General features: G+C 46.0%; 1 long non-coding RNA gene across 1 annotated transcript; it reads right to left on the minus strand.

The window, feature by feature from the left end:
• Window positions 1-16,009: 16,009 nt before the first annotated feature.
• On the minus strand, window positions 16,010-17,223 carry LOC123430067. Its single transcript, XR_006622846.1, has 2 exons — window positions 17,165-17,223; window positions 16,010-16,636 (listed from the first exon to the last, which is right to left on the minus strand). It is a non-coding gene; the product is annotated as an uncharacterized LOC123430067 (long non-coding RNA).
• Between the last annotated feature and the right edge of the window lie 20 nt (window positions 17,224-17,243).

Here is a 17,243-nt window from a genome sequence, read left to right on the forward strand (position 1 = left end):
AGCTGCAAGATGACCTATTCCCCCTAACTTAGGTATTAAATGGCCTATAATTAGCCTAGCTAGATCCAAAATGGCTTAATAAGCATAGTTTGCAACGGAATGACCTATTTTACCCAAGTTAGCTCCGGAACGACCTATAGTTAGCTAGGGTTCCACCTAGATGACATGATTAGCTTAGTTAGCTCCTAAATGGTCTATTTAATAAAACATGACCTATACTTAGCTAATTATCCTCGAAATGACATAATTAGCTCCAAAAAGGCATTCTTAGCCAATTTAGCCCGAAGAAGGGGACAAGAGGATAAGAAAGAGGAAAAATGAAAGGAAGGAAGAAGAAGAAGAAGAGAAGAAGACGAAGGAGAAGGAGGAGGATAAGAAGAAGGAGAAGAAGGAGGAGAAGAAGGAGAAGGAGCTCCTCCTGCTCCTTCTTCTTCCTCCTTCTTCCTCCTTCTCCTTCTCCTGCTTCTTTCCTTCTTCTTCTCCTCTTCCTTCTCCTCCTCCTCCTCCTCATCCTCCTTCTTTTACTTATTCTTCTCTTTCTCTTCTTCTACGTAGCTTAGACTCATCCAAGAAAGGCTAAATTGGCTAATTATCGTACGAAATGACATAATTAGCTTAGTTAGCTCCAAAATGACCTATTTAATTAAAAAAATGACCTATAGTTAGCTAAGTTCTCTCCTAAATGACATAATAAGGCTTACGTAGCTGCAAGATGACCTATTCCCCCTAACTTAGGTACTAAATGGCCTATAATTGTCCTAGCTAGATCCAAAATGGCTTAATAAGCATAGTTTGCTCCGGAATGACCTATTTTACCCAAGTTCGCTCCGAAACGACCTATAGTTAGCTAGGGTTCCACCTAAATGAAATAATTAGCTTAATTAGCTCCTGAATGGTCTATACTTAGCTAATTTCACTCCGAAATAACCTGTATATACACTTCTTCATCTAGTATTATTCTTCTAACTTTCTTATTTGTCATTTTGCAGATCACCTTCACTTCACGGGAAGCTTGGATTATATTGATGGAATGCTTGACGATGATTTCTTGTACCATGGCTTGTATTGAAACTATTGTAGTATATGGATATATATGAAACTTTGTATGCATGTGGATGAAACTCGTGTAATATATGGTTTGGTACGGATGCAACTTGCATAATATGTATGCACTATGGATGAGAGTTATTTTAATATGGTTATGAGTACGGAAATAAATTTATTTATGTAAAATATATATATATATATATATATATATATATATCCTGATTATTGTTAAAAATGCTCGATATAATAAAAAATAAATTAAAAAGGGGCTGGTTCCCCCCTTTGTCGTCTGCCCCCACATGGCAAATGGGGGATGGCAGACGGCAAAGGGGGGAATCTGCCCCCTCTCTCCCCTCTTTGCCGTCTGCCCCCACATGGCAAAGGGGGTTAGGCAGACGACAAAGGGGGGAATCTGCCCCCTCTCACTCCCCTCTTTGCCGTCTGCCAACATGGCAAAGGGAGGTGGGCACACGGCAAAGGGGGAAATCAGCCCCCTCTCTCTCCCCTCTTTGCCGTCTGCCCCCGCATGGCAAAGGGGGGATGGCAGACGGAAAAGAGAGGAGGCATGCCGTTAACACTTAACGGGGCCGTTGCACTATGTGTCGTCCCATTTTGTTTGCCGTCTGCCCCCTCATGGCAAAGATTCTTTGCCGTCCGCTTTACAAAAGCAGACAGCAAAGAACCTCTTCACCGGATTTTTTTTTACCGTCTAGTTTGTCGTGTGCTGACCGATGGCAAAGCCTTTGCCTTCTGTGGTTCCCCCCTTTGCCGTCCGCCATGGCAGACGGCAAATTTCTGAATTTCAGTAGTGACTCTTCAAAGCCTTGTGAGCCTTGTCAAGTGTGGCAAACTCTTCATGGAGTCTATCAAAGTCAGCCCCAAGTGCAACCTTTTCGTATTGGAGCACACGAATAAGAATAAGATCATGATCATGGCCCTTTTGTAATTTAGCAAGGTCATCATTGTGTAACTCCTCAAGAGCCAAACGGTGACCTTGCTCTTTCTCAAGAGCAATGTAAAGATCCCTATCTCATCGGCATAGTCACGACTATGTCCTTGTACCATAGAGATAGTTTCTTCATGAGTTTCAATTAGGTCACTAGCCTCTCCTAGTTGTTCCAAGAGAGCAATAAAATGCTTCTTGGCTTTACCCTTGACCTTCCTCATGAATTTATCAAAGGAATTTTCCTCAACATTTACCTCCTCTTGTTCATCTCCACTATCCATAGGAGAAGGGGTAGTGGAAATCATAATTTTGATGTTGGAGGTTACCTTGTTGGATGCCTTGGCCATAAGGCACTTGGCAATGCGATTCTCGTTGGGGGCGTCGAAGAGGGACACCTTGCTTGGGGAGGAGGATGCAATAGCCACCGAGGCCATTCTCATAACCTCACCACTTTCGGCATCGTCATCATCCTCATCGAAGAGGTACTCTTCTTGAGCGACAAACACCTTTTGGGTCATCTTCTTGGAGAAGTTGTTCTTGTTGGGGAACGACTTGGCTTTGTATTTGTGAATAAGTTTGCCACCATTGTCTTCCCTCTTCTCATAAGGACAGTCTTCCACAAAGTGACTCACGTTGCCATAGTTGTAGCAAGTCCTCACGTGTTGCTTGCCTTTAGACCCACTTGAGCTGTTCTTGGAGAAATTGGGCTTTGAGTTTCTCTTGTTGCCCCAAAATTGTCTTAACGCACGAGCCATGTGCTCGTGATAAGCATACTTGATGACTTCGGGGCAAATTTCCTCTTCTTCTTCTTCTTCATCATCATCCATAATAGCCTTGGCCTTCAAAGCAAGGTTGGGAGTCTTTTCTTGACTGTTGGACACGAGCTAGAGCATTGTCAACGGTCTTGTTCAGTATGTTCATGGTAATGAACTCATCCAACACATCGCTTGAGGACAAGGAGTGAAAGTCCGGCAGTTGACGGATGACAGAGGACATGGACTTGTCGAAAGGCATTATAGCCTTGAGAAACTTACGCTTGATCCAATTGTCATCCACATCCTTGCTTCCGTGATCTTGAAGAGCAACCGCAAGTGTTGTCACACTTCGGTAGAGCTCACGAGGGTCCTCATCCTCAATCATAACAAATTCATCGGCCTCATCAAGTATCACTTCATAGTTAGACCGTTGAATACTTGATCTTCCCTTGTACATGGAAATGATGTGGTCCCAACAATCTTTGGCACGAGTGAAGGGACGCAAATGAGCAACATCTTCAATGGAAACTGTAGCTGGAAGGATGAACAAGGCTGAGTGATTGAGCTGATTGTTGACCTCTTCTCTTGGAGTGAGGTTGCTTGGATCATGTGGGTAATAGCCTTGCTCAATGATTCTCCAAAGTTGTATTGAGCTCTGATTCAAATGAGCCTTGATACAAAAAACCAAATTAGCAAAATCATTCTTAACAAGTTCAGGAGGAGGACCGAGGTTAATAATATGCGGTGGGTGAACCGGTCCTCCATAGACCACGGGAGGAGGAACTGAGGCAAATGTATTTGCCCCACTCGTTCCTTGAGGCAATTTATTTCTATCACTACTAGCATTTTAATTTTCGGAATTGGTCCCCGAATCCGAAGTTGTGGGATTAACCACATGCAACGGATCGGCAGACATTTTGAAGCCATCAAGGAAATCTTTGAGCATGTTTTTGACCTCGATAGCCATTAAGGATCTAAAGTGGACATAGCCTCATTTAGATCCTCTCGGGTGACCGAGTTCGCAACCGTTGCCTGGGGCAACTCCACAACCCGTACCTCGCTGTCAGCCATACTCTTTGGATGGTGAAACCCACCATACAGAGACGTAGCTCTGATACCAATTAAAAGGATCAATATGATTAACTAGAGGGGGTGAATAGGCAACTAACAATTTAAAGATTTTATTTAACAAAGTAAGTTTATCAACAAGTAGGTTGTCTAGATGACGCTAGCAACTAAGTGAGCAACAATAACAACAAGTAACCTATATGAGCAACCTATATGATGCTAGCAACAATAACAACAAGTAAGTAACTAATACACGTAAAGGTAACAAATAACCACAAGTGGAATCGATGAAGACGAGGATGTGTTTCCAAAGTTCCTTCCCTTTGAGGGGAAGTACGTCTCCGTTGGAGCGGTGTGCAAGCACAATGCTCACAAGATGCCACTGAGGCCACCGTATTCTCCTCGCGCCCTCACACAATGCGAGGTGCCGTGATTCCACTAGTGTTTCCCTTAAAGGTGGCAACTGAACCTTTACAAACAAGGTTGAGGCAATCTCCACAACTAAATTGAAGGCTCCCAACAAAACCATAAGTTTCATCACAATGGAATAATGCTTCGAAGTGACCTCAACCGTCTAGGGTGCTGAAACACCCAAGAGTAACAAGATCCGCGAGGGATTGGTGGGGGAATCAAGTTTCTCTTGGTGGAAGTGTAGATCGAGACCCTCTCAAGCAAACCCTAGAGTACCAACAAGTTTTGTTGGTTAGGGAGAGAGATCGGGTGAAAATAGAGCTTGGAGCAACAATGGAGCTTAGGCGTGGCATTGAGATCAATGGCCATGGGTGCGAGCATGGCCGGCGCTACCACGCTGTCCTCAGACTAACCGGAGCCCGAAGAGGTGGAGCAAAGGGAGGCTTGCGCGTGGGCATGAAAGCCAGGCATCTACGGTATGGTGGACGTTCGCGGCGACTCCGACATGGTGGACATTCGCGGTGACTCTGGCAATGGCAGATGAACAACGGACGAGCCCATGTTGATCGCAGCCATGGCGACAACGACGACTCCAGATGCTTCATGACCAAAGCCAAAGCGACGAGGGTCTTCTTTTCCACATTGATGGCCTCTCGTTGTGAGGGAGGCGGCCTCCAGCTTCCCGTCACCTCGCTTTCTCTTGACTGACTTAGTAGCCCGCTACACGAGTGTGAGCACCTTCTTCGTCTTGGACACCGCCGCCTTTTGCAAGGAATGACGACAATGAAGCCAAGGGAGGCGAGGTCAATGACGGCATCAAGGAACAACGATTCGTCCATGGAGCAGGCAGGAGTTTTTTGGGACAGCGCTGTGACAGCCCGATGCCGACATTCCAGAAGATTCCCCTTTCTTTCCGTTTTCGTCGTGTGGGCATTTTCATTTGTCGCATCATCATAACATCATTCACATCATCTGCATTGCATCGACGTCTCCGTTGCTGCCCGTTTTCAAAACTTGCATCCGTTAGTAGTTGCCGGTTCTCGTCGTTGCCCGTTCTGAGCCCGACCGCACACGCACGCGCACGCGGCACCGTCGAAACCCTGTTTTTAAAGTGCGTTTAAAACTTTCTCTGATCGGGTTGAGATTTGACGTGCGATCGTGATTAGTTATAGAGAGGCCGCCTGTCGAATTTCGTCGCGATCGGAGACCGTCTGGTACCCGAACGGTCGCCTGTAGCGGCACCGTCTCCGGTTATTCGTCGCACGTCTGTCGGTGTTTTAAAAATCATTGTCGCGCCGCCCGTTCTCCCTCTCGTCTCTGGACATCTACACAACACGGTCACTTAGCATGTCCCGCGTTTGGAATCGTCCGAATCCGACCCCGCGGTTGGATCCGGAACGCGATTCCGGTTAACCGAGCCCCTCTTTTCTCTATAAATACCCCCCCGGTGCATTTTAGACAGCCTCCCTCAAATCCCTCCTTGTTTTCCGCGCCCACCTACCCCTAACCCTAATTTTCCCACCTCTCTCTCCTCCCCCAGCCGCCGGGCCCGCCCGAGCCCGCGCGCGGCCCGCCCGAGGCCCATCTACCACCGCAAACTCTCTGCCCCGGATCCCGATGCTCCTCCTGCCCGAGCCAGCCCTCGCCGGAGTCGCTCCCCGTCGGCCACTGGCCACCGGCCGCCGCCGCATGCGCCGCCTAGCCGTGCTGGTTCCCCGCGCGCGCCCGAGCGTCCCCGCCGCCTTCGCCCATCCTCGCGGCCGCAGTTCCCGTCGCTGCGAGGGTGCCCGCCGCAAGCACTTCACCCGCCGCCAGCTCGTGCCGCCGCGACGACCGCAGCCCCGCCGGCGGCCAGATCCGGAGGATCCCGGCCGGATCCGCTCGTCCCCGGAGTCTCTCGCCGCCCCCGTGCCCGGGCGCGCCGCCGCCGAAGCCACTCGCCATGGAGCTCCTGCTGCCGCCGCCGAAGCCCCTCGCCATGGGACTTTCCAGACCGCGAGGATAAGTTAATCAACCCCCGGGCCAGTGCTCCTCATGAGTAATGGTCCCACCTGAGCGATGTTCGGCGCCCCTCTGGTCACCCGGAGGTTTAACGATCCCGACGTCTAGCTCATCCGCCGTGTCCTGAGAACGAGGTACGTGACTCCTATCGGGATCGTCGACACGTGGGCGGCCTTGCTGGATTAGTTTTACCTTTGACGAGATATCTTGTGCATCGGGATTCCGGTGATGCTTTGGGTAATCTCAGAGTTGAGGTTTTCCACTAGGGAATCCGACGAGATCGCGAGCTTCGTGATTGAGGATTTCTATGCGGCTTGTGGTAATTTGTGATGGACTAGTTGGAGCACCCCTGCAGGGCTAAATCTTTCGGGAAGCCGTGCTCGCGGTTATGTGGCAACGTGGAAGCTTTGTTTAACACTGGTTCTAGATAACTTGAAGTAACTTAATTAAAACATGCCAACTGTGTGCATACCCGTGACTGTCTCTTTCATGAGTTCCTTCTCCGATCGAGGACACGGTGGGGTTATGTCTGACGTAGGTAGGTGTTCAGGATCATTCATTTGATCATCAGTAGTTCACGTCCGTTTTGCGTAGATCTTCCCCCTCGTATTTCTTGTACTCGTAAGTTAGCCAGCATATATATATGCTTAGCCGCTGCTGCAACCTCACCACTTAACCTTACCCCACCCATTAAGCTTTGCTAGTCTTGATACCTTTGGAAATGAGATTCTGAGTCCCCTGTGGCTCACATATTACTACAACACAAGTTGCAGGTACAGGTAAAGGTTACGTGACACGAGCGCGTTGATTGTTCATTTGGAGTTGCTTCTTCTTCTTCTTCTTCATCGATCTAGGATGGGTTCCAGGCTGGCAGTCTGGGATAGCAAGGATGGACGTCGTTCTTCTTTTGTCGTTTGTTTTCGTCCGTAGTCGGACCCTGCTCTTACTCTTGATGATTATGTAATGTACTGATGCGACTCTGATGTAGCTTGTGGTGAGTGTAAGCCAACTCTTTATATATCTCTTCTTTTCAGTACATGTACTTGTAATGATATCCATTCTTGCGACACGACGAGATGCGCTTCTATCCCTGATGAGGCCTTCGTGCCAAATTGAGGATAGGGTCACATCTTGGGCGTGACAAGTTGGTATCAGAGCAAGGACCGACCTAGTAGCCCCCTTGATTGATCGAACTTGGCCGAGTCGAGTCTAGTGAAATACTATTTGAGTCTAGTTATATATCGGAGGGTAGGATTCTTTTTTCTCCTCTTCTATGCTGTGGTGAGGAATCTTGACGTAATATTTGAATTCTACTCCTCTTCTCACACAAAATTTTTTTAGGATCACGCGGATATTCTTGGAATCGATGTGATGCCGATGTGACGGAGTTCTGTCTTGGTGCCTCCTGTCTGACTTGATTTTCTTCCGGGGAGTTGAGCTCCAGGGGATTCTTGAACACATCGTTATCATTCAGATTTCTTAGTATCTAAGAACGAAGGATGTTCATAATTTCTTCAATACTAGTAGTGGCGAGATAACCCCGATGTCTCCAGTACTGGTGCAGATTGTTCGGGAGTACTGCCATACTTTGTATCGTTGTGATCACGAGGGTCTGTAGTAGATGAAGGTCCGAGATTCTGGTTGTGTGTTGACGGATGTGATACAGGTGACGGGTTATTATAGGAGTTGTGTCATATTACTCCTTGTATCCGTGTACCAGATTGCATGACCAGATATTTCGGGAATTCATAGGTGGGAATTCAAGTAGTTGCTTATAGGACATTCTTCCAACAAATTCTTGATGTTAGGTTGGGGTTCGACATCTAGTGGATTCGTTTGTTCACCGTCGACTTACAGTGATACACGTTGTGTCTTAAAGAGTCCTTGTAGCTTGGTACAACTCGGGGACACTTCGTATGTCAGGTGCACTGCCTTGCACTTGATGGCTACTGTAAATCGTGCCCGTGCGATCCTGTCCACGAAAATATCGAACGAAAATCTTTCTCATGAGTTTGTTCTGGCTTGCTTCATAAGCCGCACCCTTTGTTTGTTGAATATGGTAATTCGTGTTGCTTCGATGTCAAGTGGTGATTTCAGATCTTTCCTAATCTGTGTTCTCATATTTTTATGTGAATGCAACTTCTTTGCTCAATCAGATCGTCTTATCAACTCTTTTCAACCGGAGTCGTCGTATCAATTCCATTTAACCGGTGTGCTTCTCTGCAACTGAATTCAATCTTCTCCAGTTGTTGCAGATCATTCTCTCATTTTATTCCGGAGTTCATCTCATCTAGCCCAAGTTGTCTTTTGTTTTCCCCGCCCTCCCGCCCTTTTTTTTCTTCGGTGATTGGATTTCATCCAAGCGCATTCATTTCATTGTGCTTCCGCTATCTCTTCTTCCTTTCGTAGCCGGTGATTCGTCCTGAAGATTCTCAGGAGCTTCGTGTTCATATTTATTCAATCTTGTCATCCTTACCGGTGATTTTAATTCATTATCCGTGTTCATTATATCCTTTTCATCCTTGTAATTCTTTCCTGTGTTGGAAATTCTTATCTACTCTTCTTTTGGCATTTATCTCTATTCTTTCCGGAGCGTTGAAGATGTCCCAGTAGTTTCTTGTTATCAATTCCTTCAATTATTTCGAGGTGCTACCTCATCTAGTTCTCTTCATACCGGTGCAATATCAATCTTTCTAGCAGTCTGTTCTAACGGTGGTTTCTTTGAGTGGGCCCATAACCCACAGGTTCTTTCCCAGGATCTCTCCTGGCTCTTTTAATCTTTTCTCGGAGATCTTTAATTCTTTTCAACTATGACGTAAGTATGATTTTCATCAGTCATATTCTTTCTTCAAGATAAATTTGAATTAATTCTCATATTTGGCTCAACCTTGCAATTTTCTTTATTCCGGAGTGTCTCATCAATTTTTTGTGGTGTTGTTCTCGTCATCATTTTCACCTTGCAATCCGAAGGAGTGTTTCTATCAATCTTGGTCCGTTCTCTTGGAGATTAATCATTTCAGCTTGGTGCAATCATCTTAATTGTTCCAATCATGAGTAATCCCTTTTCTTGCTATCCGGTGCTTTTCTGAGTTGTTTTTATTTCTCGATCCTCCGAAGGCCATCATTTTAGAAGATTCTTCGTTCTCAGCTTTCACCTTTCATCCTCAATTCTTCTCCATTGTTGTCTCTTCGTTCGTCTCTCAATTATTCAGGTGCCTTGTTCAAGTTTTCTCTCAGGTGGCTTATGATCTCATCATTCTCATGTATCTCTATTAATTCTTGGTTTTCCCATTCAATTGTGAATTCTTACCGGTGCTTCCTTCAATTTTGCTTCAAGTGGTGTTTTTCCTCTCTGTCTCTCCAAGATTCATTTTGAGAAGAATAAGTGGTATGCTAAATCCGTTGATTGTCCTCGGTTTAACTTGATGAAGGATAAGCATAACATAATTCTTATTATTGTTCATTGTAATCTGAATTCTTCTCTGGAGCGGCTCATTATGTCTATTCCTTTTTTCTCAAGTGTTCTTAGCTTTTCTTTTGCAGAGTTCCAAGTTTCTCAAGTATATCTTTGCGAAGATGAGTATCTCTTTGCGAAGTTGCATCTAAATTTCGGTAAGGTCATAATCTTATTATTTTCTACCTTCATATCGTTGCATCATTCATTTGTATACGGAGGTCCTTCATGGTGGTTCATCAAGGTTTCAATTCATTCTCAAGTGTTCTTCAAGATTCTTGGTGGAGAACCTCAAGTATCCTTTCTCTTGCATTTCTATGTGCAATTGTTCTTCCTTTATCCTTTGCGGTGGTATTATAGCATTCTTGTTAGTGTAGGAGCCTCGAAGAGTTTTTCCTTTCAAGAATGAGATAATTAAATCCACAAATTCTTTGATCATGAGATATTTTAACCCATGATTTCTTCATTGAGCTATCTTGGTTTGGATTTCACCTAAAGCCTTTCCTATGGATTGTTGCTATCATGGTGCTTGTCTTTAATCTAAGTTCTCAATGCATCCTCTTGGTGTAAAATTGTTCATATCTTGTTGCTCCCAATCTATCCTTGTTTCTTTTAGTGGTTGTTTGTCACCTCATATTTGTTGATATGATTTTCACAAGTCCACTACTATCTTGTTCTTCGTTTTTGGTTTTCCAACTACTATGTCAATTCTCTGTCCGGAGGTTCTTAAATTCTATTGGGATGATAGTTGTCATTCTTTTCTTCATTCTGTTCTTCTGCTTAAGTTGGTTTCTTTCTCTTCTTCCAGAGGCATTGTGATGTTGTTCTTTTGGGTCTATCTTGTTGTTCTATCAAGATCATGGTGTTCCCTTGTTCTATTTACTTGTTTGTTGTGAATATTGTCTAATTCTACCATCTTATCGAATTTTTTGTCCCATTTTCCTACCGAAGTGCTGCCAAAATTTTCCGTGAATTCTTGCTCGTCTCTCATATCATTCCTTTTCTCTTTGCTACCTTCAAGGATCGTTGGTTTCACTCGTTTGTCAAAGAAGCAACTAAGTTTTTCCTCTTGCTTTCTCGTCCTCTCCCCCTTTCATTCTTGGATCTCGGGGCGAGATCCTCTTGTAGTGTAGGAGAGTTGTGACAGCCCGATGCCGACGTTCCGGAAGATTCCCCTTTCTTTTCGTTTTCATCGTGTGGGCATTTTCATTTGTCGCATCATCATCGCATCATTCACATCATCTGCATTGCATCGACGTCTCCGTTGCCGCCCGTTTTCAAAACTTGCATCCGTTAGTAGTTGCCGGTTCTCGTCGTTGCCCGTTCTGAGCCCGACCGCACACGCACGCGCCCGCGGCACCGTCGAAACCCTGTTTTTAAAGTGCGCTTAAAACTTTCTCTGATCGGGTTGACATTTGACGTGCGGTCGTGATTAGTTATAGCGAGGCCGCCTGTCGAATTTCGTCGTGATCGGAGACCGTCTGGTACCCGAACGGTCGCCCGTAGCGGCATCGTCTCCGGTTATTCGTCGGACGTCTGTCGGTGTTTTAAAAATCGTTGCCGCGCAGCCCGTTCTCCCTCTCGTCTTCGGACATCTACACAACGCGGTCACTTAGCATGTCCCGCATTCAGAATCGTCCGAATCCGACCCCACGGTTGGATCCGGAACGCGATTCCGGTTAACCGAGCCCCTATTTTCTCTATAAATGCCCCCCGGTGCATTTTAGACATCCTCCCTCAAATCCCTCCTTGTTTTCCGCGCCCACCTACCCCTAACCCTAATTTTCCCACCTCTCTCTCCTCCCCCAGCCGCCGGGCCCGCCCGAGCTCGCGCGCGGCCCGCCCGAGGCCCATCTACCGCCGCAAACTCTCTACCCCGGATCCCGATGCTCCTCCTGCCCGAGCCAGCCCTCGCCGGAGTCGCTCCCCGCCGGCCACTGGCCACCGGCCGCCGCCGCATGAGCCGCCTAGCCGTGCTGGTTCCCCGCGCGCGCCCGAGCGTCCCCGCCGCCTGCGCCCGTCCTCGCGGCCGCAGTTCCCGTCGCGGCGAGGGAGCCCGCCGCAAGCACTTCGCCCGCCGCCAGCTCGCGCTGCCGCGACGACCGCAGCCCCGCCAGGGGCCAGATCCGGAGGATCCCGGCCGGATCCGCTCGTCCCCGGAGTCTCTCGCCACCCCCGTGCCTGGGCGCGCCGCCGCCGAAGCCCCTCGCCATGGAGCTCCTTCGCTGTTCGTGCGGGAGTGAGGAGGACGACGCCGGTTCCCTCCGCGTTGACCTTTGCTGTGGGCCGTGTGCGCCCACGAGGCCCAGCAGCCGCGCAGCTCCCCTTCGGCCCAACAGCGCCACCACGAGCAGGCCCAGCCGAGACCCTTCGGCCTCCTTCCGACCAGGCCGGCCCAAGAGGCCTTTTCCCAAGGTGAGACTATTCCCCCGCCCCCAGCGCGTTTTAATGTGTTGCGCTTAACCTGTTCGGCCCGATAGGTTTTTTTAGGCTTTTCGGAATTTTAAATTCCACAAAAAATATCCGTATATTAGATCGCGCGTACTTTAAAATCCGTGTGTCGGATCGGGGCGTGTAATATATGGTTTTCGTGTAGATTTTCTCGTAGTATCCGTTTTTGCAACTTGCATAGTTGTTTGACGTAGTTTTACGTGCCAAATGCACTGTTTACCGTGCTGTCCCATTAGGTTAGTGTCCGTATCTATTTCTCGTGCGTGTCCGGACTGCCCGTATACCGTAGATTAAATGTCCATGTTTTAGAATCTATTTTTCCGTGTATTTTAGAGCGGTCAATTGTATTTTTACGTGTAGGGATTTGCCGGTAGTTTATTTTCCCGTATATAGGTGATTATCTCGCATTAATGTGTGGCATTATTTTGTGTTGCAAACCCCACATATTTTATATATTTCCGGGGTAGAAAAATCCCATGGATTTTTCTGTGCAATTAGTTTTAGTTTTTGAGGAAGTTAGTTCGCGCGATATTTTGTCGTGATGCCCTTTTGTTTAATTCGTAGGATTTATTCCGTGCCTTGTTAGAAGTAGCTGTCAACTAGAGAGTCGATCTGGGATGTTTAGACTAGCCCCTGGTATTTTTGGTTGCAATAGAAATGCATGTTTAGGTGTTGTTTTCTTGCTCTCAAATTGAGGATTAGTGCTGTTTTAGACGTGCTGAAATATTTCTAAGTCTGGAATCTGTTATATTTTCTTGCTGTCTTGTCTTGCTTGCATCTTGTGTTCTATAGCTCTTTCGAGGTTGGTCCAATGGAGTTAGTTGTACCCCTTGTGTTTCTCTAGCATGCTGTAAATTTTCATGCCATTTGGAGTCCTGTAGCTATAGGTTTTGCTGCTGTCAATATTGCTTCAGGCTGAAAACTGCACTTTCAGGAGGTGTTATTTTCACTAAGTCTGAAATAGTGCGTGAGATGTCAGTTTGTGTCTTCTTTTCCTAGTGCTCCTTGCTGCCATGGTAGTTGTTGTTAGTAGTTTGTAGTAGTGCTTCTTGCCCTCTTCCGTGCCATGCCTTGCTTGAGCATATCGGAGTTGGGTAGTCGAAGTTGTGAGGCGTAGAAGTTGCTATGTGGCTGTTTTGGGCAATTTGTAATCATTTCTTGTTTTGCTTGTAGATGTTGAACCGTAGCTCCGATTTGATCGTGTCCTACATGAAACTTGCTTAGAATCTCGTGTAGTTTCATTTTCTCTTGCTGGTTGTTTGTTTTGAAGTGCTCGTAGCCGTCGTTTCACACATATTGCATTCATGCCATCATATCTTGCGGTGCTTGTAACTTTTGATCCGTAGCTCCGTTGGAGATGCTCTTTATGTGTAGTTTGCTTGCCTTGATGCGTAGAATCACGTGAACCTATTTGTTTTGCTGTTTAACAAACAATTAAATGCATTAGTTCAGATCTGGACAGAATTGTAAATTAACGTGTGAGGTCGTCTCGGAGATGCTATATGTCATTTCCGACCTCATTTAAAATGCCTAGATAGGTAGTTTAATTTCCGCTCCACCTCTTGCGTGTTTGACAACATTAATATTGCCGTGTAGATAACCGGGAGTGAACTAAATAATTAACGTGGAGTTTCGTCAATATGCAACTCGTGCATATTGAACTTCACTTAATGTGTAGTGTTTGATTGTGTGATTTGCCATGCCGTGACTTGCATGTTTTCAGCTGCTCATGCATCATTTGTGTTGTTGCACCGTGTGGTGAATATCGTGTGTTGATGCTTGTTCCGGCTTTCCCCGTCTCGATAGAGTTCCGCAAGCGTGTCGGATGTGAGGACCCGTTCGACTACATCGGTTCGACTGCTTCACGGATTCATTCTTCTTCCAAGCAGGATCTCAGGCAAGATGATCATTTCCCCAGATACCATTACTATCATTGCCATGCTAGTTTTATTGTTTCTGTCGTTATGTCTCGTTGCCTACCACATGTTAAATATCAGGCTCTCAACAATGCCATGAAACCTTCAACCTGTTCGACCTAGCAAACCACTGTTTGGCTATGTTACTGCTTGCTTAACCCTGTTGATAGCGTTGCTAGTTGCAGATGCAGATGCTTCCATGTGAAAGCATGGGTTCCTTGTTATATCACTATATTGATGCTATTTAATTTAATGCACCTATATACTTGGTAAAAGGTGGAAGGCTCAGCCTTTCTAGCCTGGTGTTTTGTTCCACCTTTGCCCCCTTAGTTTCCGGCTACCGGTGTTATGTTCCATAAATGAGCGCTCCTAACACGATCGGGGTTGTTATGGGGACCCCCTTGATAATTCGTTTTAGATTAAAGCAGGTCTGGCAAGGCCCAACTTTGGTACTACATTTCCCTAAACACCTAATAAAATTGCATAGGGACTTTCCGGACCCCGAGGATAAGTTAATCAACCCCCGGGCCAGTGCTCCTCATGAGTGTTGGTCCCACCTGAGCGATGTTCGGCGCCCCTCTGGTCACCCGGAGGTTTAGCGATCCCGACGTCTAGCTCATCCGCCGTGTCCTGAGAACGAGGTACGCGACTCCTATCGGGATCGTCGACACGTCGGGCGGCCTTGCTGGATTAGTTTTACCTTTGACGAGATATCTTGTGCATCGGGATTCCGGTGATGCTTTGGGTAATCTCAGAGTTGAGGTTTTCCACTAGGGATTCCGACGAGATCGCAAGCTTCGTGATTGAGGATTTCTATGCGGCTTGTGGTAATTTGTGATGGACTAGTTGGAGCACCCCTGCAGGGCTAAATCTTTCGGGAAGCCGTGCCCGCGGTTATGTGGCAACGTGGAAGCTTTGTTTAACACTGGTTCTAGATAACTTGAAGTAACTTAATTAAAACATGCCAACTGTGTGCATACCCGTGACTGTCTCTTTCGTGAGTTCCTTCTCCGATCGAGGACACGGTGGGGTTATGTCTGACGTAGGTAGGTGTTTAGGATCATTCATTTGATCATCAGTAGTTCACGTCCGTCATGCGTAGATCTTCCCCCTCTTATTTCTTGTACTCGTAAGTTAGCCACCATATATATATGCTTAGCCGCTGCTGCAACCTCAGCACTTAACCTTACCCCACCCATTAAACTTTGCTAGTCTTGATTCCTTTGGAAATGAGATTGCTGAGTCCCCTGTGGATCACATATTACTACAACACTGGTTGCAGGTACAGGTAAAGGTTACGTGACGCGAGCGCGTTGATTGTTCATTTGGAGTTGCTTCTTCTTCTTATTATTCATCGATCTAGGATGGGTTCCAGGCCGGCAGCCTGGGATAGCAAGGATGGACGTCGTTCTTCTTTTGTCGTTTGTTTTCGTCCGTAGTCGGACCCTGCTCTTACTCTTGATGATTATGTAATGTACTGATGTGACTCTGATGTAGCTTGTGGCGAGTGTAAGCCAACTCTTTATATATCTCTTCTTTTCAGTACATGTACTTGTAACGATATCCATTCTTGCGACACGACGAGATGCGCTTCTATCCCTGACGAGGCCTTCGTGCCAAATTGAGGATAGGGTCGCATCTTGGGCGTGACAAGCGCCAACGGCAATCCAGGGGTGGATGCGCCACCAACAAGCGAGCCGGTTTTTCTTTTAGGTCCGACGAACTGTTCAGGTCGGCGAGTTGGAGTTGCTCTCACAATGTAGATTGTTTCTCTGAGTTTCAGCCTTGGGTATGTAAATAACCTATAACATATTATTGGTATTGGAGCAACAGTAGCAGTCTCTCCTGCTGTGTGGAACGGTGGGAACGTTAGAACAGAACCATGTTTCCCTCGTCATATAATTGCATTTTCAATATTCACAGGCTCGGTCATAGACTAATCAAAGAGATTTAGTGGTCGTTCTAGAAAACACACTTAGGTCACTAAATCCAAAAATTTCAAATTAGCATGATTCTATAATGCTCATAGGTGTACGACATTTTCTACAAAAAACATGAACGGTCACCAGGACGAAGAGCTTCCCCAACTGAGGAAGGATCAAGCCAGTGTCTCGTTGTCTTTGAATCTAAATACCCAGAGCGAGAAATCAAAAATAATATATGTAGTTATGGTTTTCTATTTTTATAATATACAGTACTTTATAAAAGGTAAGAATAGCTGAGAAGCATGCAAACAAAAGAGCCACCTTTCACAATCAGTAAGACCGCTGGGATTTTGGATCACCCCGTGAATGTGTATCTACCTCTGTAAAAGGAGGATCATCAAAACCAAGATCTTGCACTGCTACTAGAATGTGAATCTTCCAAAGAATGAGTTTGGTGTCGATCCACCATCTGACAATGCTGTAGCTGGCGGCGGAGCGACATTTGAGAGGACGCCATGTTGGCATTTATTGAGCTGCCAAGGTTAAGTATGTCAACTTCTCTCCTTCAGAGGGCATAATTGGTACTCCCTTTATTAGTGACCTAAACGATCTTATATTTCTTTACAGAGAGTATTTTACTATCAGGGTTATAACAATCATTCCTGTTGCAGATAATTTCCAACCACCGTATTAGGGATATCATTGGATGCTTTATAGCAGGCATGGAAGCAAGATAAATTCTTAGTACTTCTTGCAACAACAAAACACTCCCAAAACTGTACCCATGTTAGCGGGATGAAAGCAATAATCCATAGATAATAGACTCGAGTCCATGTTCAGGGTAAACAAACTTACATAATCACAACGACAATTAGTCAATGCTTATATGCTGAGAGAGCAAGTTTGAGAAGGATCGGGTTTTCCTGTAATTACGTGTGGCTTTTGTTATTTATATTATGCTATAGGAATTGGAACTGCCGCGTCTAGAATGTGCTCTACATTATAGACATGTTACACGATGCTTAGCAGCTTCCCTGTGACTTCCACAATACTTGAGTAACTTAACCATGTGCTAGAATAATAGAGGATGTTAGGCCTTCTAGAGCTAATTTGTACTACTACTTCAACAATATCAGAGGTTACAAGTTAGGAAACTACGACAAAACATTTTATATACGAGTTACAAGTACCTCGTCGGGGCTGAACTGTAGTAGCATAGCAACCACAGGTAGCAAGGCCCCCACCTCCCGTGTGTAAAAGATACCAAGT

The sequence above is a fragment of the Hordeum vulgare genome, chromosome 2H (assembly GCF_904849725.1).
Source record: "Hordeum vulgare subsp. vulgare chromosome 2H, MorexV3_pseudomolecules_assembly, whole genome shotgun sequence".
NCBI lineage: Eukaryota > Viridiplantae > Streptophyta > Magnoliopsida > Poales > Poaceae > Hordeum > Hordeum vulgare.